This window comes from Arvicanthis niloticus, chromosome 12, assembly GCF_011762505.2.
Source record: "Arvicanthis niloticus isolate mArvNil1 chromosome 12, mArvNil1.pat.X, whole genome shotgun sequence".
Classification (NCBI taxonomy): domain Eukaryota; kingdom Metazoa; phylum Chordata; class Mammalia; order Rodentia; family Muridae; genus Arvicanthis; species Arvicanthis niloticus.
The window spans coordinates 40,330,503-40,358,317 of record NC_047669.1 but is presented as its reverse complement, the minus strand read 5'-3'; positions in this window follow the sequence as shown (position 1 = coordinate 40,358,317).

Sequence of the window (27,815 nt, the reverse complement as noted above, 5' to 3'; positions counted from 1 at the left end):
AATTCTTTGTTCTCAGGCTGTGATTGTTTTGGCTCTGAATCTGGATTAATGTTATCTGATCTGTGGGTAAAAGGTGGGTGGCATATGTCTACAGAACACATTAGAATTCATTCTTATCCCTACTGAGGGTCATCCAATCCCTAGGCTCCTGAAGCCTCCCCTGTAGAGGTGAATGCTTTGTTTATACTTACAGGAACGTTTTCCCAAATGTTTCCAGAGAGACTCAGAGGAGGCCACCAAGCAGGGATCTCCTTTTTCACCCATTTCCCAGTGCCAGCTCCAAATACACCATAACTCTATTTAGTAAAAATAGCTCAGCCCTTTCTGCATTGTGGATCTTGCATGATGTAACTTAAAGAATGCTATCAACAAAAAGTATTTTTAAAACTCTTAACTGATTATGTAAATGACATTCCAGATTTGTGGTTGTATTGAGATGGATTTACCTCTAACCAATTGCTGAGTGACAGACTCAGTTTCTCCTTTTTTTAGAGCATTGAACAACCCATATGGAAGCTTCTAACTGAGTGATGAAATCCTCCAGGTGCATATGTTCTTGAGATAAGATTATGTCCTAATGACACTACCATAAATTAAAAACAGTAAAAGTAAAAAAAAAAAATGCAGTTAATATACGTAGCCTACCAAATTTTGGGGCTCTGTAGCACAGTGCTCTGTAGAAAAAAAATATTTTTCTGCAGGAGTGTATGGCTGAGACCAAGCCACCTAGCATGATGAGTGAGGTCAGTACCACATATCATCAACACTGGAAAAGATTTAAAATTTCAAATTCAAAATTTTGTCTCTAGTGTCTCTAGAGTGGGGCATGGTAGCACATTCCTGTACTCCTAGCACTCAGGATGTATAGGCAGGAGTATCATTGGTATAAATAACATTTTCACAATGCAATCAAAAAGCCCTGATTAAACCATGCTAGAGAGCTTCCTCCCACTCTTGTTCCCTCATAATCTTCTAAAGCCTTGGCTGCTTGTTCCTGGGGCCCAGAGTAGAAATGCTTTAGAACAATTGAGGAACTCCTGCATAGTAATTGCTATGTCTTCTCCTCTTGGGCCAAACACTGAGAGAGGGAAGAAGCTTCAGGAACATCACACAAGACTGTCCCATTGACAGGGTAAATATGGCAGTGTGGACATACTGGCCAATCACACAGGCATTGCTAACACAATCCTTTTTGATTTGTCACCTTATCCTAAATTTTACCTTGTCTTTATTGCCTTCTGATTTGTCTATTTCTAACATATTAACCAGCTGTTCCTTTTCTGAGTATATTTTCAGGTCCTATCACTCATAAAGATTTTTAGAGATTATGAAAATAATCCTTAATTGGCTTTGTATTTGTAAGTCATAATCTGAACTCTTATTAATGATTTCTAACCCAAGACTGGTAATTAATAATTACTATGTGTCTCTTTCACACTACTTAATACAATAGGACATTTTATAACAATCCTCTGAGCTTAGTAGTTTTATCTTCATGTTTAAAAAAGGAGGGAACTGAGCTTAGATGGATGAAATTATCTTTCCCAAACTAAAGAACTGTTGTTATGTGATCACATTGCAAACCCCACCATTGTGAACTTGAAAAACCTGTTTCTTGTTGTAGTGCAGCTCAGTCCTAGCCAACACCTTTAACCCAAGAGCTTTCTGTTTATTGTAAACAAGTAGTTGTGGTGTGGCTCAGCCCTAGCTCACACCTTTAACCCAAGAGCTTTTTGTAAACAAGAGCTAAATAAAGTCAATGATGGGTCAAGAGGCAAAGCAAGCAACTAGTGGACAGAGAGTGAATGTAAGAAAACCCAGGAAAGAGAAAGGAGGGTATTTGTATTGAAGGGTATTTAAGAAAGGCAGCATGGAGAAGGAGAAAGAGCCTTTTCCTTCTTGGATGTCAGTGGAGTGGGAATATCAGCTGGGTGTTTTCTCTCCTTCTCTGAGCCAGTAGGCTTTCATCACAGTGTCCTGCTCCCGAGTCTTCACTTGGTAAACTGAGCAGTTTCGATTTTGTTTTAAAAACAACAACAAATAGCTCCCACCACTCATCTCTCATCTTTTCCCTTGACACGAAGCAGTAATGTTTTCAGAGACACCAGAGTTGAACTAACCTCTGTCTTTCATGCCTCACTTTCTTATGTTAGACTGAGAAGAAATTTGATACACTGGTTAATCTCTACTTAATCCCCAAGATTCAGATCACTCATACCTTTCTCTATTTAAGCATTTTTTTCCCCTAGAGAGTGATATAGTCTTCCTTCTGTGAACCCAGAACCTTCTGTAGGTTTTCATAACATGAGATGGCAAATTCCAGGTATGGAAAATGTCTTCCACTCTGAATCTTAACCCATAACATTTATTGATTTCATTAGAGGTGGTCATTTTAGGAAGGTCAGGAATAGTACAGAGAGGGACTTGTAGGCTACTGTGCTATTTATACTATAGATGACCTAGTGACTACTGACTTTCCTTTTTATTAAAATTCGGTGCTTTTTACAATGATTGAGTGCATACTTATTAAAAAACCCAACACAGAGATTTCCTTTATTTTCTCAACATGCTATTTTTTAATAAAAATTTAATTGTGGTAAAAGTGCATACAAAATAAAATTGAACACTGTGTTTGTTTGAATGAGAATATTCCCCTGTAGGTTCATATATCTGAATATTTGGTTCCCAGTTGTTGGACTGTTTAGGAAGGATTAGGAGGTGTGGCCTTGTTGGAAGAAATGTGGGGCTCATGCCAGATCCAGTTTGTCTATCTCTCTCTGCTGCTCCCTGTGGATCAGATGTCATATCTCAGCTACCTCTCCATGGCATGCATGCCTACCTGCCTGCTGCCATGCTTCCTGTTATACTGGGAATAGAGTAAGCCTCTGAAACTGTAAGCAAACCCTCAATTAAACACTTTCTTTTATAAGGTCCCTTGGTCAAGGTGTTTCTCCAAGGCAATAGAGCAGTAATCAAGTAACCATCTTAATAAGTATCATATAATTCAGAAGTGCTTAACTCAAATAAATCAGTTGCCTTCTTTTATACAAATGATAAACAGGCCAAGAAAGAAATTAGGGAAACAATTCCCTTCACAATAGCCACAAATAATGTAAAATATATTGAGGTACCTCTAACCAAACAAATGAAAGATCTGTACAACAACTTCAAGTCTCTCAAGAAAGAAATCAAAGATCTCAGAAAATTGAGAGATCTCCCATGCTCATGGATTGGCAGAATTAACATAGTAAAAATGGCCACCCTACCAAAGGCAATCTACAGATTCAGTACAATCCCCATCAAAATCCCAATGCAATTCTTCAACATGAAAAGAGCAATTCTCAAATTCATCCAGAAAGGCAAAAAACCAAGAATAGCAAAAACAATACTTAACAATAAAAGAAAGACTGGAGGAATCACCATCCCTGACCTCGAGCTTTACTATAATGATAAAAACGGCATGGTATTGGTACAGAGACTGACATGTTGATCAATGGAATAGAATTGAAGACCTAGACATAAAATCATACACTTACCAGCACTTGATCTTTGACAAAGAAGCCAAACATATACAATGGATAAAAGCAACCATCTTCAACAAGTGGTGCTGGTCTAAGTGGCTGTTGATATTTAGAAAAATAAAAATAGACTCATATTTGTCACCTTGCACAAAACTCAAGTCCAAGTGGATTAAGGACCTCAACATTAAACCTGATACACTGAATCTAATAGAAGAGAAAGTGGGAAAGAGCCTTGAACTCATTGGCACAGGAGCAAATTTTCTAAACAGTACTCTACTAGCTCACTCTCTAAGATCAAGAATTGATAAATGAGAAGTCATGAAACTGGAAAGCTTCTGTAAAGCAAAAGACATAGCTAGTAAGACAAATTGGCAACCTACAGATTGGGAAAACCCCACATCTGATAGAGGGCTAAAATCCAAAATATATAAAGAACTCAAGAAGCTAAACACACACACACACACACACACACACACACACACACACACACACACACACACCACACAACCCCCCCCAAAAAAACCAGAAACAAACAAACAAACAAAACCCCAACCCAATCAAAAAATGAGGTATAAAACTAAACGGAGAATTTACAACAGAGGACTCTTGAATCGCTGAGAAATAACCTAAAGAAATGTTCAAAGACCTTAGTGATCAGAGAAATGAAAATCAGAATGACCCTGAGATTCCATCTTACACCAAACAGAATGGCTAAGATCAAACCTCAGGCAACAGCGTATGTTGGTAAGGATGTGGAGAAAGAGGAACACTCCTCTATTGCTGGTGGGATTGCAAATTGGTACAACCACTCTGGAAATCAATCTGGAGGTTCCTCAGAAAATTGAAAATAGATCTACCTGAAGACCCAGCAATACAACTCTTGCCACAAGGGCACGTGTTCCACTATGTTCATAGAGGCCTTGTTTGTGATAGCCAGAAGCTGGAAACAACCCAGATGTCCCATGACAGAAGAATGGATACAGAAAATGTGGTTCATTTACACAATGGAATAGTACTCAGATATTAAGAACGAGGACATCCTGAGTTTTGCAGACAAATGGATGGAACTAGAAAATATCATCCTGAGTGAGGTAACTCAGACCCAAAAGGACATGCATGGTATGTGCTCACTAATAAGTGGATATTAGCCAAAAGAAAAAAAAAGTGCAGAATACCCAAGACACAGGCCACAGAACTCAAAAAGGTCAACAAGCTGAAGGGTCCAAGTGAGGACACCTCAGTCCCACTTGGGAGGGAGAAGAAAGCAACCATAAAGGGGAAGGAGAGATCTGGGAAAGAAAGGGGATGGGGAGGGAAAAGTGACCATGATCTGGTATTGGGTAGGGAAAAAGGACTGAAATCCCTGAGGGCCACCAGAAAGAATGAAAACATACAACCTTGGGTGGTTGGAGGTTGGGGGGACCGTCAAGAATGTACCAGAGCCCAGTTCCAGCAAAAAGACAGGGCATCAAGTGAGGGATGGGGTTGCCATACTACAGTCAAAACTCTGACACAGAATTGTTCCTGTCTGAAAGAACTACAGGGATGGAAATGGAGAGGAGCCTGAGGAAAAGAAGGCCCAGCAACAGGCCCAAAGTGGGATCCAGCTCAAGGGGAGGCCTCAAGACCTGACACTATTACTGAGGCTATGGTGCGGTCACAAAAAGAGACCTATCATGACTGCCCTCTGAAAGACTCAAGGAGCAGCTGAAAAAAGTCAGGTGCAGATATTTGCACCCAACTAATGGACAGAAGCTGCTGACCCCTAGGTTGAATTAGGGGAAATCTGGAAGAAGCTGAGAAGGGTGACCCTCTAAGAGGACCAGTAGTCTCAATTAACCCGGACCCCCAAGATCTCTCAGATACTAGACCACCAACCAGGCAGCATACACCAGCTGATATGAGGCCCCCAACACATATACAGCAGAAGACTGCCAGGTCTGGATTCAGGCAGAGAAGATGCACCTAACCCTCAAGAGACTGGAGGCCCCAGGGAATTTAGAGGTCTGGTGGGGTGGGGGTAGGGGAGTGGGGACATCCTCATGGAGACAGGGGTGCAGGGAGGAGGTATGGGATGTGGAACAGTTGGAGGGTGGACAGGGAGGGGAATACAATCTGGAGTTTAAAATAAATGAAGTTTTTCAAAGTGCTATAGACAGGGACAGTCTTTGCAGGTTCTTAGTTTTATTGATAAAAGAAAATAAACATGGGTGCAGAAGGGAATATGAGAGAGAATGAATAAGAGAGCAGGAGAGAGAGAAAGAGGGAGAAAGTGAAGTAGGTAGTGAGAGAATGAGAAAGAGAAAGAGAGAATTAGAGAGAGGGAAGAGAGGGGGAGAGAGAACGAGAGAAGAGCCTTGAACATCAGGATACAGGGGTAAGCAGTTGGAAGAAGAGGAAACAGGAAGCTACACTTTTAAGAGAGTAAATGTAAAAAGATGCCTCTCAGAGAGAGGAGATAGACACACTGGGAGAACAGAAAAATGTGATCCTGGGCATCGTTCCTTGTAGTTGTAATCTAAAGGGACACAAAATGCCATCCTCCCAGGGAGATATATAGGCATTTGATGGTCCAGGAGCAAGACTCCCCCTTTCAGGACAGCTAAGTATGAAGTATTAAATCTTAATATTGTTTGCCTTAACCTTGAGCTCACCTAATAGTTGCTCCACATGTACTAGAACCCAGGCCATGTCTAATATAAGAAGGGATAATTATTAACTGTATTGTCACCAGCTTACCTTTTACCTTTGCAGTCAGGAAGGTACAAGTAGCAGTATACAGTGCCATAAGCTTATCTTTTAGCTCTGCTAACTTAGGGCCCGGAGAGCATCACTAACTGTGTTAAATGTCATCACTTTACCCCTGCCACTGACTAATCTCCAATTTTTAATTCCTTACAGACAGCCTGCTGAGGTCCATTTCTGTCTGTCTGTCTTTCTCTACCCCCCACATTGGTTATTTTATTCATTTACATTTAAAATATTTTCCTCTTCCCCAGTTTCCCTCCTGCAAATCCCCCCATCCCATTTTCCTTTCTTTGTTGGGTCTTTGTGAGGTTTAGGCATGAGTGTAATTGTGGCGTCATAGCACAAATTGGGTGGTGTTCCTTCTGTTTCTATTTTGTAGAATAGTTTCAAGAGAATTGGTGTTTGGTCTTCTTGAAGGTCGGATAGAATTCTGCACTAAAATCATCTGGTCCTGGGCTTTTTGTATTTGGAAGACTTTTAATGACTGTTGCTATTTCTTTAGGGATTATGGGACTGTTTAGATGGTTTATCTGCTCCTGATTTAACTTTGGTATCTGCTATCTGTCTAGCAAATTGTCCATTTCATCCAGATTTTCCAGTTTTGTTGAGTATAGGATTTTGTAGTAGGATCTGATGATTTTTTTTTGAATTTCTTCAGTTTCTGTTTTTATGTCTTCCTTTTCAGTTCTGATTTTCTTAATTTGGATACTGTCTCTGTGCCCTCTGGTTAGTCCGGCTAAGGGTTTATCTGTCTTGCTGATTTTCTCATAGAACCAGCTCCTAGTTTTATTGATTCTTTGTATAGTTCTCTTTGTTTCTACTTGGTTGATTTCAGCCCTGAGTTTGATTATTTCCTGCTGTCTACTCCTCTTTGGTGTCTTTACTTCTTTTTGTTCTAGAGCTTTCAGATGTACTGTTAAGCTGCTCGTATATGCTGTCTCCATTTTCTTTTGTAGGCACTTAGAGCTGAGTTTTCCTCTTAGCACTGCTTTCATTGTGTCCCATGAGTTTGGGTGTGTTGTGCCTTCATTTTTATTAAATTGTAAAAAGCCTTTAATTTTATCCTTTATCTTCCCTAAAAAAGTTATCATTGAGTAGAAAGTTGCTCAGCTTCCATGTGTATGTGGGATTTCTGTTGATTTTGTTGTTATTAAAGACTAACCTTAGTCTCTGATGGTCTGATGGAATGCATGGGATTAATTCATTCTTCTTTCATTTGTTGAGGCTTATTTTTTGTTCAATTATACAGTCAATTGTTCCAAAGGCAGTGAGGAGAAGACTGGCTACCAGAGAGCTAGGATGAGGGTCTTAAAGCCCATACCCACAATGACACACTTCCTCCAACAAGACCACACCTCCTAATAGTGCCACTCCCTGAGCCAAGCATATTTAAACTATCACAAAGGGACAGTTATTTCCTTATCTTTTAATCTCATCTTCAGGTGTGTCATATTTCTCAGTACTTTTGGGCTTTAGTCTGACCTTCCAAAAGTTTTGAGACAGGCTTTTCTTTTTAATATATGAATACATGAATACAGGAGGGCTTTGGGGAAGATATGGGGGGGGGGGTCCACCCTGTTCCTGTCCCTTTTGTAAAGGGAGCTACTGACCTGTCAACCATACTATTTGTCTCAGAGGAAGCTGACATATTGATATTTATTGGTCTCAAGTGGTACTTGAGAAGAAATAAATGCAGAGGGTGTTTTTGTTTTTCATTTTTGAAAAATATTTGAAGCTCTAGAACAATTTTGTCACAATGCAAAAGAACCAATCCTCCACTGGGTAGCAAGTTATAAATCTGGGCAGCTTCCCTGCCCAGGGAAGAGAAGAGAAAGGGAAAATGTCCTATTATTAAGCTGGTATTGAGTTCAGCCACATGGTAGACAAGTAGTCACCTAGTGGGGAGCGGAGCTTTAGTGAAAGAGAACAGGGGACCGCTGAAAATGCACAGGCTCAGTCAGCAGCTGAAAACAGAGGAGAAAAAAAAAGACAAGTTGTGGTCTCAGAGTGGGGACTCAGGAAGATAAGCAGGCCCAGGGGAACCAAAGTGGCTGTGTCAAAAGCCCCCCTCACTCCTGCTCTTTCTGGGTAGCATCCCCTATCACTGTGAAGTACTCACATTGTTATGCAATCAGTCTCTGGGATTTTCATTTTGCAAAACCGAAACTCCGTATTTATTAAACAACTTCTCATCCTCTCTGCCTTCCTGCCCCTATAATTCCCTTCCTACTTTCTGTTTCTCAGAGTGATGACTTTGGATAGAGCACATAAATGAAATCATACAGCATTTAAAAAATAATACTTGAGAATATAATGTGTTTTGAATATATTCACCCCCTTTGTCAACCCTTACCTTAACCACCTTCTCTGCCTTCTCTTCCTTTTCCACACAACTTTGAGATTTATTTTTTTTTCCATTAAGTTTAGTTTTTGTTGTATAGTTAGTCTTGGGTCACATCATCAAAGAAAAGTTCTTACTGTCATGTATGTACTAGATATGTCTGGAATGAAGAGAAATGATCAGACCGGTTTCTTGTATGATAGGTCTCTCTGACTCAAATTACACATATTGCTTTTTATACCTTCTGCTATTTCGATAAAAAATTATACTCATAGAAAAAGCATAACCGAGTTTAATAAAAATATTCAGGGTTGGCAAGAAGGCTCACTGGGTAAGCATGCTTGCCACTATGCCTAATGATCCCTAGAACCTACATAGTAGAAGGAGAGAATTGAGTTCTAGAAGTCCTCTGATCATGTCCTGCTTCCACCCCTTTTCCCTCCATTTCTCTCCCCCCCCCCCACACACACACTTCAGAATTTTGTTTTAGTAAAGCCTATGTAAAATCAGGCAGTTGACAACAAAACTCCAGCCCACGCATTCCTGGAAGCATTTTCCTTGAGTGTATTCATAGTGCCTAAGATGAACTTCCCAACTTCTACAATATTAGCCTTCAAGAGATCTGGCTATATAAATTATTAAAAATCAGGCAATAATCAACTACTTGAGAAGAATTAATACAAGAGATGGGAGATGTCTTTTGTTTCATAGGTTGAGGGAACATAGCCCAGTAAGATAGATGAGGGATGGTGGCTGGGACTAGCTTGGTCCAGTGTAGACAATGGGAGGTAATGGTACAGCTTCCTCACATTTTTACAAGCCAAGAATCAGAGAGAATAAGATTGAGGATGGGTGGGTATAACCTCCAAGCTCACCATCCAGTAACCTACATTTACCAGCCAGACCTCACCTTTTACAGTTTCAAAAGTCCAATGTATTAAATTCTTTTATAAGACTCAAGGCAACCTCTTAACTGTGAGCTATTGTGAAATAAAGAAAAAAAAACAAGCAAATTACACACTTCCAGTTATAATAATATAAACAACCTCATTCAGAAAAGGAAGAATGGAGTCATAGCATAGAAAGATGGGACCAAGGTAAGGTTGAAATCTAGTGGGACAAATATCAAACCGTGCAGGTCTGTGGTCCACCATCTGGGGATTGCAGTGGTATCAGTCTGGAGTCCATTCCAGACTTGGGTCCCTTCAATATTGTTGACTGAAGCATTCATGGCCTCTCTTTTGGTCCAGGTCCACTTGCTATCTTCAGCTTTCTTCAGTGGAGATGTTGGTATCCTGGGGTCTCCACTGAAACTTAGGTTTTACTTTCTCAGATTTATGTATCTTACTTGCCAGCACTCATGTAGGGAATCACACCATGTTACACACTTCTGGTTTCGGTGACTTTCTGAAACCTTGACTCAAGCCTCTGTGACTTCATAACTCTTATATTTTGGATGTCTGAAAAACCAGTATCACATAAATGGTGGTCAGTTTTACTGCCAGCATTGAGGTGTAGCCTGGTCCCCTCGTACCAGAGCTGCAATTACATTGTGTGGCTTTGTCCCTAAACCTGGGCAAATACTTCTCTAGGTTGACATTTTATAGTAGGGAAGATGAAGGCTCTGTGTTTTCAGTCACTTCCTTCTTAGCACCCTTCTTTCAAATTAATATACATTTTTAAATATCTTGGACTCTTTGATGGCTAGGGTCTTATGTTCAAATTTTAATCCTATTATTATAATGCAAAATGTTATAGTGCAAATGCTTCTCCTTCATTGTACTAATAATTTTAGCAATTTCTACCATTTTGTCTATCCCTGTATTGTATGCAACTTTAAACACATCTAAACATCTTTCTTTTACTTGAAAAAAAAAAAACCATACATTTTCATATCTTCTTGCTCTACTTTCTGTTCTCCTTGTAAATCTTTTGTCACGGATACGTGAAGCTAAACGTGATCAGTGGCCACACTACGACGGCTCAGATGTCGGGCTGTCTTGAAATTAACACAATCAAATTAGCCTGTTGCTTTTTAATTCAGCCTCTTTCAAAATTACAACCACCTCCCAAGGCTAACATGTTAGACCATAGAGACACTTTTTAGAATACAACCTGAATATCTTTGAGCCCAATTCTCATTATAATCCTTGTTCCCCTTTGGCATCTCCAAAAACATTGTTTTCCCTGCTTATTTTTCTATTTGCATTCTGGTGTTTTTAAACTCTCATTAGAATAACCCATTAAACTCAATTTATAGCCTAAATGGGCTTTTTTTGGTGTGTGTGGGGGCACAGCTACAAACACTTCCATATGTCTTCCTCAAACCAGTTCCAAAGGCCTGTGAACTATAGCAATAAATAAACTTCTTAGGATACATTTTTTTTTTTTTATTAGTTACCTTTATCATTGCTGTGACCTGTAGCCAACTTAAAAAAATCAACTTAAGGAAAGACAGACAAAAAGGTTTTTGGGAAGAAAGTCCATCACAGCGGGGAAAGCAAGTCAACCAGGCCTGTCTTTGTTAAGGTAGTAGGAGCTGGTGACACCACTTCCTCATACCTCTACTGATCTGGCAGGAAGCAGGGAGGTCTTACAGGACTAGGTTATCGCCTCAGGGCTTGATCCAAGTGTCCTAACCAGTCCTCATGTCTTAGAAATTCTATAGCTTCCCCAAACAGCACCGCCAAGTATTCAAACATACAAGCACACACCTTTTCCCAACCAGAACACCAGATAAATTAAGGGCTTGTGGTGGGGTTATGTTTCCAAGCATGTAAATTAACCTGATGTCTGGTGAGTGTTGGCTTGGGGGTCTTCAAGGTAGTGCCTATGTCTGTTTTGGCAGCTATTCTGCCACAGACTTTATGATCAGAAAACATGCATGGTGAGGCCAATAAAATGGTCAACTTCCCCAATGAGGTGTGTGTGTTTTTTTTTTTTCTTCAATTGGTCAGATGAATGTTTGTGGAATTTCTGCAGGACCCAAGCCTGAAAAGGCCAGTGAGTTTCAGCAGTGCCCAGCCATGGGCAACGGACCAGATCTGTGTTGTTCCTCCTACCAGAGAAATTCTAGTTCAATTTCTCATTAGTACTAATGAAACTAACTCTGGTAAAAGGAAATCACATGACAATACCACAGCTGTTTCACTGAAAGTGCTACTAACTTGAGCTGTAAAACTGTTTCTAACCTTTAGTTTTGGGCGTTGACCTCAAGAAGATAAGTCCCAATGGTGGGGGGTGGGGGGTGGGGGGAGAGGAGGGAACCAAAGGAAGTAAGTTGGATACATGTAGTTAAAATTTAGAAGTGAGAATTTGTAGCTGAGAATGTCCCAAATTTTCAAGAAGGAATAGCCAAACAGAGTTTAGGAATTCTTTGAAAGTGGAAAGCTACTGAGACATTAGAAGTAAATGCTCTGGGGTTCTTTTGGCCACAAGGAATGACTCAAATGAGTAGTGAACAGTGGAGAATCCTGTGAGCCATAAGAACTAACTGACAAAGAGGCTTAGAGGAACAGAAATAGAGTTTAGAAATGATGTCTGAGACGCAGACATTCAAATTAAGCTCATGGTGGGATTATAAGATAAATAAGAAGTCAAGTCCCCAGAGGGGTTGGAGAAGGCTTTGGCAGTGAATAATGAGGGGCCTGAACTGCACACATTAGTAAGACTTTCTCACTCTTCAAAACTCTGCCTCACACTTTCCCCTGGTATGAACCATTCACTCTCTGCTGGGAAGCCTGAGGAAGAAGCAGACAGGTGAGAATCCTCAATTATAGCCTTGGAAGTTCACCAGAGCATGGGTGGAAATTCCCAAGCTGCCTGTGTGGCTGTCCATTGATGAGTCATTTATAGCCCAAAGGTCGAGTGTAGCTTGGCCAGCTCCCAGGCAAGCTCTGCCACATGGTTGCTGAATAAAAGATTAGAAAGTGTGCTTTGCTAATAAGCCCAAATATTTTCATCTTGGTGGTTAAGACTAGTAGCAAATTTTATTAGCTAAATTATGGTAGTTAGTAAAGATAATGATGTTTTATAAAAGTACATATGTATACACACACACACACACACACACACACACACACACACACGATCATCAAGGATGTTAGGGTTTATTTTAATATCCTTGCATCACTTGAATTAAAAAATATATTAAGCTGGAGAGATGCCTCTTTCAGAGGTCCTGAGTTCAATTCCCAGCAACCACATGGTGGCTCATGACCATCTGTAATGGGATCTGATGCCCTCTTGTGGTGTGTCTGAAGAGATCGATAGTGTACTCACATAAAATAAATAAATCTTTAGATATATAATTTCCATAATATAAGGATTTTTTTTCTGTTTGGGAGAAAAAAAATCATCCAGTCAGTATTTTTATTTTTCCTAAATTGACTCCTATAAATGACAACATATCAGATTACATAAATGTCATTTTCTCTGTGGCAATTTTGCATATACTCACCATAAACAATATTTAGACATGTTAAAAATTGGGACTATAAGTTAAAATCTGTAACACATGAAAATATTTCTCTGAGCATAGAACTCAGTCACTGGTCTCTGGTGCAATTTTGCTTATTTCTCGTCAGAGAGAATCACGGCCCAGGATCCTGTTTTCATCTCTCTTTCCTCAGTATACAGTCAGCAGCTATACTGGTAAATTAAGCTTAATATTGCTTAGTTGTTATTGGTTCAGTTTTTTACGAGAGATTGTAATGTATTTGTATGAGCTTTTTAAAGATTCACCTAGTATTTAAAATCAGTTATGCATTTAAGTTCAGTGTAATTTGTTAAAACTTTAGTCTGGATGTAAAATGAAATTATCTTAGAATAGTAAGCTAAGGTATACATACCCTGGTGGAGGAGCACTAAGAGCCCAGTAGGCTTCTTGTTCTCTGCATTCTTCTCATCGAGAAAGAGTCAACCAGCTGCAGTCCCCACCTAGAGCACGGCTCCTATCTCCACTCAGGTTCAGGCTTTGGGGCCCCTTAGCAATTTTGATAGTTCGGGTCAGCATACCTTGTCTAATTATCAGCTTGTCACCACCTCTTCTGAGATTTTCATTGAGCCAACATCTGGGTCCTCCTTACAGCAATACCTCTGCTGGACTATACTTTCGTGCCACTTATAATTACAGTATCATGTAACCCCTTTTAAGTGACTTGCACATCAAATGTAAATCCATTCTAGAAGCACTTAACTCCAGAATGACTGGGCCTCCTAACTTCCACCTTCAACACCATGTCAGTCACATCAGTGTAGTGGGAGCAGGAGACTGAACCCTTGTTGACTTGATGAGCATAGAAAGGGAACCCAGAGTGCAGCTTTTCTCCCAGTGGGGAGCTTCTCGTGGCCACCTGGTAGGTAAGAACAGCAGACAGCTGCCTGCAAAGATATCCATTGTGACAAAACCTGGTGGTATCTTTGAAGGAGGAAAATGGAGAAAACTTCAAAGTCTGGCTTGGTCCAGATGCTCCATCCACAAAACTTCAGTGATAGGGGAGGACTTTCCTCTCACCTCTGGTACCTCAGAGCCTGAAACACATTTACTGGAGACAGAGAAAGCTCCCTCTCCCAGATAGGGAGGTAGTTCAGGGAAGATGGACACATCAGTTCCCTGGGCCTGAGAATTCTGCCCATACAGGGAGCTACCTCCATTCAGTGTACCTAACTACATCACTTACTAAAGGCAGAGTACCCATTCCTGCCTCAGCCACCAGAGATCAGGGACTCTGGTCTTTCAAGAATTGGCACAGATAGGATCCTGTTCTATAAGAGCTTGCTGCCATGGCCACCCCAAAGCTTCCATGAGAATTTTTTTGTTTAACCATTCCACTGGCACTGGGAGGCCTCCAAAAGCTCAAGGCTGTAATACTTACAACCTTCCCACTAGGTAATCTAAAGCCTCCTGAGGAAATCTGTTGATATCCTTTCACCTTTGAGATTTATACAAGTTCTGTATTTCTGCCTGTCATGAGAAAGCAACCTCATTTTCCCCTTTGACATCTGCCTACTCCATTTCTGGAGGGAAGGAAGACAAAATACCTGTCAGAGAGTCAGTCTCTACTTACCCACCCTTTCAGGCTTTGGGCCTCCAACTTCTCAGACATCCTTTTTCACAGACCCAAGTGTATAGTGTAGAGGAATTTTATCCAGCAACATGTCTACTTTGGCACAGGAACACATCCAAAGATTTAGGTCTGTGTGATCTGGCTGGAATGACACACATTTAATCTCTTTGGCTGAAATACAGACATGCCGTTAGTACACACCTTTAATCCCAAACAATGAAGGTAAAGTTAATTTGTAAAAGGAAGCAGCCATGTTTGAAAGTGACTTTTAATTGGGTATCAAAGTGATGAATAAAAGAAAAATTTGATGGAATGAATCAGAGACAGGATGCACCCATCTTAAGAACAACAGAGGAAAGAGGTTACTTAAGATAGAGGCTCAGAGAGAAATGGGGAGGGGGGAGAGGGAAAGGGAGAGGGACTGGGAAGGCAGAAGGGAAGAAGGGGAAAGAGAGAGAGAGAGAGAGAGAGAGAGAGAGAGAGAGAGAGAGAGAGAGAGAATTTTTTTCTGGGACAGGTTTACAGAGACAGGTTACAGGTGAAGACAGAAGGGGCCAGAGAATGAGAAGGATCCAGAAGATAAGAACAGATTTCCAGAGTTAGTTTGAGGCCAAGCAGAGCAATTCAGTCAGAAGCTAAAAGAAGTCAGTTTGAATCAGTTAGTTTGGAGAGGAGTTTTGAGGCAGAGTAGCTGAGTCTATCGCTAATAGCTTTCAAATTGTTATGAAAATAATTTTCAATAAGATATGCATATTGGTACTTAGTAAAGTCAGCTAGAATAAAAATGTCATGGAATACTACTTTATTTGTCTATTTTTGAAAATTTCTTATGTATATAATACATTTTGATTATATCCACTTACAATTCTTTTTGGCTTCTTTCCATGCTCCCCTTCCAACTTCATATTATTTCTCTCTTCTTTTTCTTTTTCTTTATAACTCATTGAGCACAATTCCTACAGCTTACAGGCGTATGAATATAGGACATCCTCTAGAGCATGGGCAACATATTAATGCTTGCACCCTGGCATAAAAGTGACTTTCCTTCTCTTGCCATCCTTAAGCTGTAATAGCTTCCAGTCTGAAGGCCATCTGGTGAGCCCCTTGATCATTCATCATGGAATGTCTTATTCAAGCATCTATAACTGCTATGAGTTTATAACTAGTAAAGCTCCGGTCCTGACAGCCTTGGCATACTAGACAAACACTCTTACTACTGAGCTATGTATATTCTCAGCCGTGTTTATTTGAAAATAACCTGCCTTTTGAAAATACTGATTTTTAAAAATTTTGTGATTATATTTATGTACAGAAAACTTAGTGTACATTTTTTAATCCAGTTTAGTGGTGAGTTCTTTAGTCTTTGCCTTTTCCAGCTTGGCAATGTGAGCCACAGATTTAGGACCCAGGACGTTGCCTCCCCATTGGCGGCAGATCTCATCACATCTGTCATTATAATTGGTTCTAATAGCTTCCACCAGCTTAGCCAGAGAACCCTTGTCTTCTGAGTTAACCTGTATGAAGGCAACAGTGGTGCATGTCTTCCTGTGGACCAGGCGAGCCAGCCCGGCCTTTCCCGAGAACCCTTGTCTTCTGAGTTAACCTGTATGAAGGCAACAGTGGTGCATGTCTTCCTGTGGACCAGGCGACCCAGCCTGGCCTTTCCCTTGATGATGCAGTAGGGCACCTCCATCTTTCCACACAGGGCAGGCAGGAAAACCACCAGCTCAATGGGGTCTATATCATGGGCAATCACCACCAGCTGAGCCTTCTTGTTCTCCACCAAGGTGGTGACTGTATCGACTCCTGCTCAGAGGACAGGTGGTCTCTTAGTTGGAACATCCCCTTTGCCAGCAGCTTTCTTCTCAGCACGGGCCAGTAGCCTTTGCTTCTTCTCTTGTGTTGTCTCTGGCCTGTACTTGTGGGCAAGCTTAAGCAGCTGAGTAGCTGTTTGCCTGTCCAGGGCCTGGGTGAACTGGTTAATAATGGCAGGAGGTACTTTGAGCCAGTTATAGAGGATGACTCTGTGACGCTGAAGCCTGATGTATCGGGGCCATTTAACAAAGCGTGTTAGATCTCTTTTGGGCTGTATGTCCTACCCAATGCCGAAGTTCTTGGGCCTTTTCTCAAACAAAGGATTGACCATCTTTTTTGGCCTCCTATTTCTTGACGACCGCAGGGGCCGGGGCTACCTTCTTCCCCTTGGCCTTCTTTCATTTGGGCATTTTGCTCAGCTGGAGGAGAGAGAGAAAATACTGATTTTTTAAATCAAATTTGATCTCTCCAAGTTGTCAATATAATCCCGAGGATTAAAACATAATTAGTCTAACTATATATGTCTCCTTCTTCACAGAAGAGAAGTTTGTAGTTGTTAATCTCTTCTTTCCTTGCAGTGATTTCACAAATACTCAGTCTCATAAAGAAATTGGATTCAGTTATTTGCTGTTCTCTCTGCATTGACAGGCTATCAAAAACGTTATGGTCTGAATGCCTGTGAGATGTAAAAAAAAAAAAAATCACAAAGTCTTTTAATTGTTTTCAGTTTCTGAAAGAGGATTTGGTTTTGGTTAGGAGTGTTTATGATAATCCTTTGGGTTCAAAATTAGTATTTCATTAATCAAATTTGTTAATTTAAAAACTACGATTTTCTTCATCCTTTAACTGCAAACCCATTAACAATTATGCAGGAATGCATCTGCCCTAGGGGAAATTGTATCTTTATTCTGATGAAAAATCATTAATAATCAAAGAAAATATCAATTCTGCTTAGCAATACTATAGCACAACTGTCAAGAGATGTAGTACCAAGGTGTGAAACAATGTTACTGATTTCAACATTGTGACTATTGTAATCGAATTCTAAAGTACAATAGTTGGAAGCATTCTTTCTGTTTATTGATAAAAATCTACTTGTAAAGAATAGCTATTGTATTAATATTAAGTGATTATTATTTGTGAAGGACAATATCTTTAAAAGTATTTTTTCCTTGAGTTAAAAAATAAAAAACTCCGATCTACCAGGATTTCTCTCTTCATGGTGTTTGAAGACATCATCAGGGTTTGTATGTTCTCTTTGGCATCCTTGCACACATACATTTGCAGGAAGTAACTGTATTGAAGTGAACTTTTCATGTGCCATCAAACTTATTTCTGTTAAAGATAATTTTGATAGGAAATGAATTTGAACTTTCCCCTCCTTAGATGCTTTTAGCATATAGTGTTAAAATTTTTGGTTTGCATGGACCTTAAGGCAAAGTCTCAATAACAATAGCTATATAATACTCATCTGTATTATTGATTGTCTCTCCCTTAAATTCATATATATATAAATATACTCTTAACTCCTGGTCTGTCACAATGTGACCTTATTTGGAAATAAGTTCCTTGCAGATATGTGTATTTAAGGTGAGATCAAATGAGAATAAGGTGGGCCACATCTAATATGAATGGTGCCATGTGAAGAGACAGACATGCACAGAAGATAAGCAATGTGAAGATGTAGGGGGAACAGAAACACCATCACCATTACCATGCCAAGGACTGGCTAAGGCCACCAGAAGCTGGGAGAAAGGAACGAAACAAACTGTTTCTCAGAGTCCCAGGCGGGTATTGGAGGGAACCAACCTTGTCAACCTCTTGATCACAGATGGAACTCCAAATATGAATGACAATTAGTTTCTGTTGCTTAAACTGTGTAATTTTGTTATGGCACTTCATCAAGTGATATAATTAAGAAGGCCAGTGAGAAAGAAATGTACTCTGAAAACAAAGTGGACAAAAGAGAGCAGGAGGTATGGAATGATGGCAGATAGATCTTAGCATCTTTAACAAGATCTTTTTTTTTTTCCTAAAAAGTGTCAGTCTGGGACTTTTTTGAGCCTCCATTTTTTTCCTGGACTCAAGTCTCATTGATTTTTACACATAAGTTCTAGTTCTGTCTCTCCAGGTCTCTGTTCCTTCCATTCTTCGAGCATGCTTTCTAGTTTGTATGCACACTATCATCAGTGGCACACACTCAGTTCCTATGGTGTGTCAGAAACACGTGTGTGCTTCAGCTTTCTGAGGATGCCTGGGCCAGAGGTTAAGTCATGTGACTTGGCTTCAGGAGAGTAGGAACAGGGAACTGAGGCACCTCTTAGGAGGAACACAGAAGCTGACTTTTGTTAATTGTGGAAAGCTTCCCAGAGGAACAGGGTGAGCTTTTCTGAGAAAGAAGAAAAACTGGAAATGAAGAGCAGGCATGGTTAGGAGAAGAATTTATTAAAAATAAGAACGTTTATAACAACAACTAGAGTAAATGTGGGTAAGTTATCCATTCTATTAATATAGGGGCTTATATCATTATCATCATTTTTCATTCAAAATTATTTAATTGTATGTATTTAGGGCATATTATGTAGTAATTTAATACAACACAAATATAGAATATATCTTTAAACAAAGCAAAACTTCCATTTTCTCAAATATTTATTAGTACTTTGTGTTCGGAATATTTTAATTCCTTTCCTGTACTTCTACATCCAATGTAACATAAAGAAAAGCCTTTGTAATGCAAGTAAAAAATAGGGCAGAAGGAGCCAACTAGAAAATTTTCTGTAAGGAAGGAGATAACTGTGACTTTGATTCATGTAGTTTAATTGTGGTAAATGTCAAAGGGAGGAATTGAGAAACACTTCAAGGGTAACTACGAAAAGTCAGTGACTGGCTAGATGCAAGGATGCGAGAAGAGAGGTGGATTGCTCTCAGGGTTATAAAAAGGGGTGAGTGTGTTGGGGTTATTTACTAAGCAGGCCATGCAGGAAGTGGACCAAGACTGGAATGGCGATGTGTGTGGTAACTAAAACATGTGAGGAGTCCGTGAGACATCAAAAGGGCCATAGTCTCTCAGCTTCTTCCCCACCTCTCTACTTTTACCATCAATCAGCATTGTCCTCTACCATTCCCCATTTACTTCAATAAAGAAAAGCATGTGCATTTCAGGACTCTTGTTTTATCATTGCATCACGGAGCTTAGGAGTTGATCTTGGGATTATCCATACATACACATGTCTCAAACAGGATTAATTTCTCTACATCCAACTCATTGCTTAAAGCAATGGAAATGATTGTGTTTCTAATGGCTACAGGAGCCCAGATCAGAACACTGTGTACACAGGTTCAAGGCCAGGTCCAGCTCTTTTCCCTCACTGTAACTCAGCTCTTCTAGGATGTCTCTGATGGATAAGAAAATTCACAGCCGCCCCTGCCACTCATCAGCTGCTCTCTGTATAGAAAGTGTCTCCTTGAGAACAACATAACAGATCTCTAAATGGGGTTTGCTTATACTCAGTGATAGATTGAGAGGCCAGCAGAGTTTATTTGGGAAATAAGAGTTAATGATGAATGGTCCTGAATCAATTGAATGCTGACATCCTCCATTTGGTAGCAATCCTTACTGAAATATGTTTCCTCATTCTTAAGTGCATGTCTAGTGATAAAGCCAGGGCCCTGTGTGAACATGAACTGGGTTCAATCCTGGCCAGCTGTGTGATCCCAGGCAGGTGCTTCAATCTCATTTTGTTTTCATTTAATTGGCTGATGGAAGCACCCAATCTACAGAAATGGTGAAGATTCAAGAAAATGTCTGTGAATTCATCTGTTGCAATACCTAACATGTGACAAGCATTTAATAAGTATTGATTTCTTTTCCCTGGGTGACTGTTTTAGGATTGAGTACCATGCTAGCTGCTGGTGGTTGTGGGCACCACAGCATTGTAGATGCCCCTTAACATCTTAGGTAGGGACTTACATTTTATTGAAGGGAGCTTCAATGAAAGCCTCCCATTTTTCAGGACAAAGTCCATATACTAACAGTTTTCAGGTCACACAGAAGATTTGCTGTTCGTTAATACTTTGACTGCAGGTGATTATTTGCTCTGGGCATGGCTCATCCCAATATAAGGGAAGTAAAAATGTGCCAATAACCTTCTGGCAACTTTGGGACAATGATAGGCAATTCCTTTCCACCAATGCCTACTTCTGCCTCCAACCATTAAAGCTGGGTATCATAATATTAGGATCAAGAACTGAGCCCAAATCAGCATGACTGCTGCTATAGCACTTTAGAACCGGCTGGTTTTCTTCCATGATGTGACGGAAATCTATTTGATGTTGTCATATTTATTCTTTTGGTTGCCATTTTCAACCTTTTCTCCTGGGAGACTTAATCATGGCTATAATATGGGCTGTAAGCCAGAGGAAAATTTGATTAATGATTGCAACAGTGAAGGTGTTTTGACTTTTTTCTTCCCATCAAAGCTTTACCTTCAGGTGAGTACCTTTATGTAAAGCCTCTATTCTCTGAAGATATTGTTTTTGAATAATTATTTTTTGATTTCTCATAAAAATCAAATTTTCCCTCTCAGTTTTTTTTGGGATCATCTCAAAACCGTCTCAGATGTCCAGAGGTGAATACACTGCGCCGTGTCATTGAGGATCCTGCTATAGTTTCATGTGGATATGGGTCTTTAGACTTTCTCTTTGAAGATGGATAGGGAGAAGAAGCCTCATGAAATGATTGTGGTGCTTGACTATGAGAGTATGTAAACCTAGGAGTGTGGGATGTTGACTGTGAACAATCATTCCTGGAAATGGACGCTGGAGGCCTGGCAGAGGACCATTCAGAAGTAACCAATGACTGTGTGAAAGAAGACACCTTGAACATTGGCAGAAAGATGCTCTCACATTTATTTCTTCAGTAAAAAGTTAAAATTTTCTATCCTTCATACACGGTTTTGGAGTCCTATACTTCTTTATTCCTCATGAAGAACATAAAGACCAAGCTGCGCATTTGCTACAAATGTGTAGGAAATCTAGGTCCAGTTCCTACATGCCCCTTGGTTCATGGTTCAGTTCTGTGAGCCCCCACGGGCCCAGGTTAGTCTACTGTGTTCATCTTCCTTTCTCTAAGTGTCAAGGTAACTAGAGAGTTACTGTGACTACTGTCAGGAGCCATCTAGGAGAGGCTAAGGCTAGCAGGTGACATTCTTGAAGATGGCCCACTATTTGTTTGTTTGTTTCACATGGTCTGTGATGGGTGAGCTCTGAGGGGCAAGGTCCCAAGAGACTTCATCTCAGGATTGTTTCTTGTAACTGGTATGCCTTTCCTGTCATCATTACATAGCCTAAGGATTCCTGGACATTATCCCACCCTATTGAGCAAATTTCCTGCAGGTCATCGTAAAGATGAACTTTCATGAATTTATACTGTTTAGATGATTAATGATTTTACAGAAATCTTGATTTGATTCATATAATTTTAGAAAGTTTTAAGAGATGTTTTTAGTTGTTTTGCCAGAAAGATATAATGAAGTTAGAATCAAGAATATAATGTACCCATTCTATTCCTGGGCCTGATTTGTGATCAAGGAAAAAAATTCATTCTAGGTCAGTTCCAAGGATGAAGCCACAGGTGTGCACTGTGATAAAGAAAGATCATGTGAAACTATTGCTTTGAGCTTACAGAAGGAAACATTGCTTTATACTTAATATCAACATCCACCTGTAACTCCCCTTCTGTGTAACATTTTATTTATGAGGTAATTTTCTAGGAACTTTTGCCTATAAAAGACAGAAAAAAGACAGTTGTGGATTGGGGGACTCAGCCCCATCCATCCATCCATCCATCCATCCATCCATCCATCCAAATGTATGTGTGTGTGTTATTTGGGGCTCAGCCCCATCCACCGAATGTATATATGTGTGTGTCTATTTGTCTATACATACATGTGTAGGTATACATGTATGATTGTATAAATACTTGTGAAGTTGATTGAGACAGGTAGGTGGGCCCTGCCAGAGTGTATATGTGTATGAATGTATAGGTGTCTGTACATGTTGTCTGTGTAAGTGAATTTCTTTCTTTCTTTCTTTCTTTCTTTCTTTCTTTCTTTCTTTTCTTTCTTGTTCATTCTTGTTTAAAATGAGTCTAAGCAAGAGGTCCTTGAGCCAGAGAGAGGGAGCCCTACCAATTAAGCTTCTTTTTCTTCTTAATTCCCCTGCTGCTAACAGATAGAATTTATTATTAGAAGCCAAAAGCTTTTGTCCTTAGAATAACAAAGAGTTTTAGACAAAAGAAGAATTGCTAAAGATAAGTAAACTTTGGCCTCATTGTTGACTCCATCCACTATCGCTGCCTTTCCTCAGGATGGTTCATGCTGGGTAGGCCACTGGCATACTTCTTGCTTCACTCCATGGAAGATGGTGACATAGACATGCCAATCCTCACAACCATACCCTGGGGTGATCTGTCTGAGGGACAAAGGAGGGAAGAACTTTGGGTTTCCTGAGGAATAGGAGAGAAATGCTGTTCTTAGCATTTAGATCTGTTTTGAAGGTGTATTCTTCCTATGTCCATGGTGAATTTTGGACTAGTTTTTATGTCGACTTGACACAGGCTACAGTCATCTGGGTAGAAGGAATATTAATTGAAAACAATGAGTCATAGGGATGGTCTGTGGGCAGGTCTGTAGGACATTTTCTTGATTGACAATTGATGTGGGATGGCCCAGCTCACTGTGGGTGGTGCCACCCCTAGCAGGTGGTAATAGATGGTATAAGAAAGCAGACTGAGCAAACCACAAGGGAGCCAACACGTAAGCAAAGCTCTTCCATAACCTCTGCATCCACTACTGCCTTTAGGTTCCTGCCTTGTTTGAGTTCCTGGTCTGACTTCCCTCAGTGACTTTTCTATGGAAATATAAGCTGAAATAAACCCTTTCCTCCCCAAGTTGGTCACGGTATTTTTTTAACAGCAATAGAAACCCTGAATAAGAGTAAGACAGCGAGAAACAACATGTTTTAGGAACTGAAGGCCAGTTTCCCCTCAATCTATTCATGGTTTACATTTAGGCTCTAGATATTTTTAAAAATTATTTTATTTGTGTGTATGTACTTGTGTCTGTGTTTGTACACACACACACACACACACACACACACACACACACACACACACATCTGTGTATGGGGCGGGGGTCTGCCTGTGAGCCTGACCCTCAGCACGGTTCTGGAAACTGAACTTTGATCTTCTGGAAGAGCATCAAGCACCTCCAACTGCCCAGTTATCTCTCCAGTTCTCTAGGCTTTAGGAACTTAGCAGAATATTAGAAGGACTTTTTATAGACATGAAATTGAACACTGAAGCATATAAACATCAGGGGTAGATTTGAGAAATGCTATCAAGGGGTTTCCATCACCTTTCCATTGTCCTGTTCTGGTTTTTGCCAACGTCCTCATCTTAGCCTTTGGTTACATAAATGGACTCATCGCCAAGACTGACCTTCAAAGTTCTGTGGCTAACAAGAATCAGATTGTCTTATTCCTAGAGGACTGAATATAATGGTGGATCTAATAAATAATTAATAATAATAGACATGCTTTTAGTTAATGGGTGTCATCATGATTTTTACTCATGATCTCATGGAGAGATAAATGAGTGTCTTGTTTCATAGAGGAGAAGATTCTTAAGCCCTAAGAGCATAAAGATATTGGTCAACATCATACAGCTTGTGATAACCAGAGAGGTAGGTTAGGGCCACAGATCTTGTTCATAGTGTGCAACCATTTAATTTATTCTTTTCTCATATCATACATCTTGAGCCCAGCCTCCCTCTCCCTTCTCTCTTACTAGCTCCTTCCCCCTGGTCTCCCCTAAGTCTGGTTCTCCTTCATTTCCTTTCAGAAAACAAGCAGGCCTCCCAGTGATATTAACCAAACACAGCATAAGAAGATATAGTAAGACCAGGCACAAATCCTCATATCAAGGCTGAACTAGGCAGCCCAGTAGGAGGAAAAGGGTCTCAAGAGCAGGCAAAAGAGTCAGAGATACCCACACTCCCACTTTAGGAGTCCCATCCCCCCTACATGAAACTAAGTTAAACAACCATAGCATGCGTGCGGAGGACCTAGTGCAGATCCATGCAGGCACCATGGTTGCCACTTCAGTCACCGTGATCCCTATGAGCCCTGCTTAGTTGATTGTGTGGACCATGTTCTCATGGTATCCTTAACTTCTCTCGTTCCTATAAGAATTCCTTTTCCTCTTGTGCTGGGTCCCCCAAGCTTTGCCTAATGTCCGTGTGTGTGTGTGTGTGTGTGTGTGTGTGTGTGTGTGTCTACATCTGTTCCCATCAGCTGCTGAAGTAAGCTTCTCTGATAATGATTGATAGCATGGAAATAATGATGATTTCAACTGGCTAACTCAAAGGAACAGTTTATGATGGGGTATCAGGACCAAAGGCAAACTTTCAGCTCTGCTTTGAGTTTAGGCTTTATTCCAGTTCTCATAAGCTTGCTTTTAAATGAAATTAAACAAACACTATGGAAATCTTTCTTCAGCAGAGAACAAACACGTGTCCTGGTTCAACATATTCTTTGAAATCTCTCAGTCACTTCCGGAATACAGAGGTAAGGACCCTCCTTCTCCTTCCCACAACCAGCTTTCAACTGCCACTCAGTAAAAGTTATTTCATCATATTGTGTTAAAAGGACTGAAACAGAAATGTGGTCTGTAACTATATTTATTATCTTTGGCTTTTGGTTTCCTGATTCTGAAGAACTCTGAGTGCTTGTTTGTCATGTTCTCCAAACCATGTCCTGTTGGGCTGTGGGTGAAAAACAAAATGGTGGCTGAAATTTTAAAACAGGCATGCACACTTTCACAGCTTCTTCCTCTCAGCTTCCTTCCCACCGTTTGAGTGTTTTCTTCAAAACAAAATAAAATGTCTACAGATAAGACAGGCTTCCCCATCTTCTTTCAATTAAGAAGAAATCTTCAGATACATGTTTGAGCAATTTAAAGTAAGTTTGTTCATCTATCCCCAGCCACCAGTGTTTTCAGTGATATGTTTGCTCCTGTCCCTGAGGAATGTGCTTTCCAGGGACTTTCCTGCTGGAGGAGTTTGGAGGTAAATAGAGGAAGACATAGAGGAAGGAGTTTGGATAGAATTCATACTGAATCCTTTATCTTTTCCCTAAAGAGGAAAGTCTTTTTGAGAGAAGACTTGAAGGTCTCCTCCCTTCCTCCCTCCTTACCTTTCTGTCCCCACCAGCCCTATCTCTGATACATTTCCTATAGGGATGATGAGAACCTTTAGTATTAGGAAATTCACTAGTGCAAACAATAAAACATCTAGTCTAGGACAGGTATATTTCTTTTGGTAACCTATATTAAGTGACCCTAACTACATAGTAATATAATCTAAGTCACATGGAATCACAGAACTGTGAGTCCATCTTAGCTGCATGGGCATGGACTTCTCGTACTGAGCATAATTTCACTATCCTAGATGCCCACTTGTCTTAGGATTTTATTGCTGTGAAGAAACACCATGGCATGGTAACTCTTTTATAGGAGAACATTTAATTGGGGCTAGTTTACAATTTCAGAGGCTTAGTCCGTTATCCTCATTTCAGGAAACATGGCAACATGCAGGCAGACATGGTGCTAGAGAAGGAGCTGAGTGTTTGACATCTTGATCCACAAGGAATAGAAAGAAACTGTGCGCATACTATGTGTAGGTTGAGCAGAGGAGACCTCAAAGCTGCTCCCACAGTGACACACTTCTTCCAACACGATCATACCTACTCCAACAAAGGCATACCTCCTAATAATGCCACTTCCTGTGGGCCAAGTATTCAAACATATGAGTTGATGGGGGCTATTCCTATTCAAAACACTACAATACCCAAAGCAAGATCAGTAAAATCTGTTAAGGAGCAAAGCCCTGCAGTAGGAACTCTGTGGAAAACAGTGTATCCAGATGAGCCTCATGAGAGCAGTGCTTGCAGCAGGATTCTTTATACAAGGCCACAGGTTGTTCCTTCCCATATTTGGCTTTCAGAGCAGCATGCAAGGCCATTTCAGAAATCTCTCTTACTGTTTCTTCAGTCTTCGTGAAACAGTCAGGGAATCTCACTCATGAGTCCTATCTGCCACCTCTCTGCCTTCTTCAGGTCTACTGGCTCCTGCTTCTATCGTGGCTAACTAACATCTACCTTCAGTAGTCATCATTCTGAAGAGTCTTGTCATTCCCAGTCAAGATGAAGGGTACATGGGGACAGAGGTGACTGACTTTGCAAGACCACTTTTGTTCCCCTGGGATGATTATGTAAATTATGAGGGCTGTGGATGGAGAAACACATCGGTACAATGTCATTGTCTGGATTGGAGAGGTACTCAGACTGACATAATCTTTTTGTTCAGCTGTGACCTACACCATCAGCTCTACTTGCTTTCTATCCACTTAGATACCGCCATGGTAGTTCTCACATCATGAGCACGTATACCTTTAGGACTGAAGCTGTTCAAGATGACGAGTAAGCATCTTGCCAGAAGCTTCATTGACAGTAATGGCTAGTTTCTTCTGGAGACACCACTGCTTACAAATGTTCTACCAAGCACAGTTTAGATCCAAGGTAGTACAATGTACTTATCAGAGTGAAGGCACTCACACAATGCCCCAGATTCCCATCTCTTTGCACCAAAGTTGTCTGTTTGCCAATCACAAGTTGGTGAAGAGGATCCACAGCTCAAAAACAGAGTGAGGTATTGAGAGATGACTCACTGGTTAAGAGCAGTTGCTGTTCTTCCAGAGGACCCAGGTTCAGTTCACAGCATAAACGTGATAGCTCAGAGCCATTTGTGCCTCTAATTTCAGGATATCCAACACCCTCTTTGTGTGGGTCCCTGTTCCGTAGGGCTTCCCACAAAGATCTCTGGCCTGGCCTGGTGCAGAGGTCCATGGCAGGGGGATAGAGTGTGAGCAGGGAGGGGGAATCGCCTCTGTTGCCTCTGCTGCTGCCTCTACTCAGTTACTTCCAGGTGCTGCACCTGTCTCTCTGCACTGAGCCGGTTTGGGCTGGGCTGGGGAGAAGCCAGCTAACTAGCAAGGAGGGGAGGGTCCTGAAGGCACTTCAGGAGAACAGATCTCTTCCCAAGTGTTACAGCTCTTGCGACAGAAACTCTTTTTTTTTTTTTTTTTTTTTTTTCTAGACAGGGTTTCTCTGTGTAGGCCTGGCTGTCCTGGAACTCACTTTGTAGACCAGGCTGGCCTCGAACTCAGAAATCCGCCTGCCTTTGTCTCCCAAGGCGACAGAAAC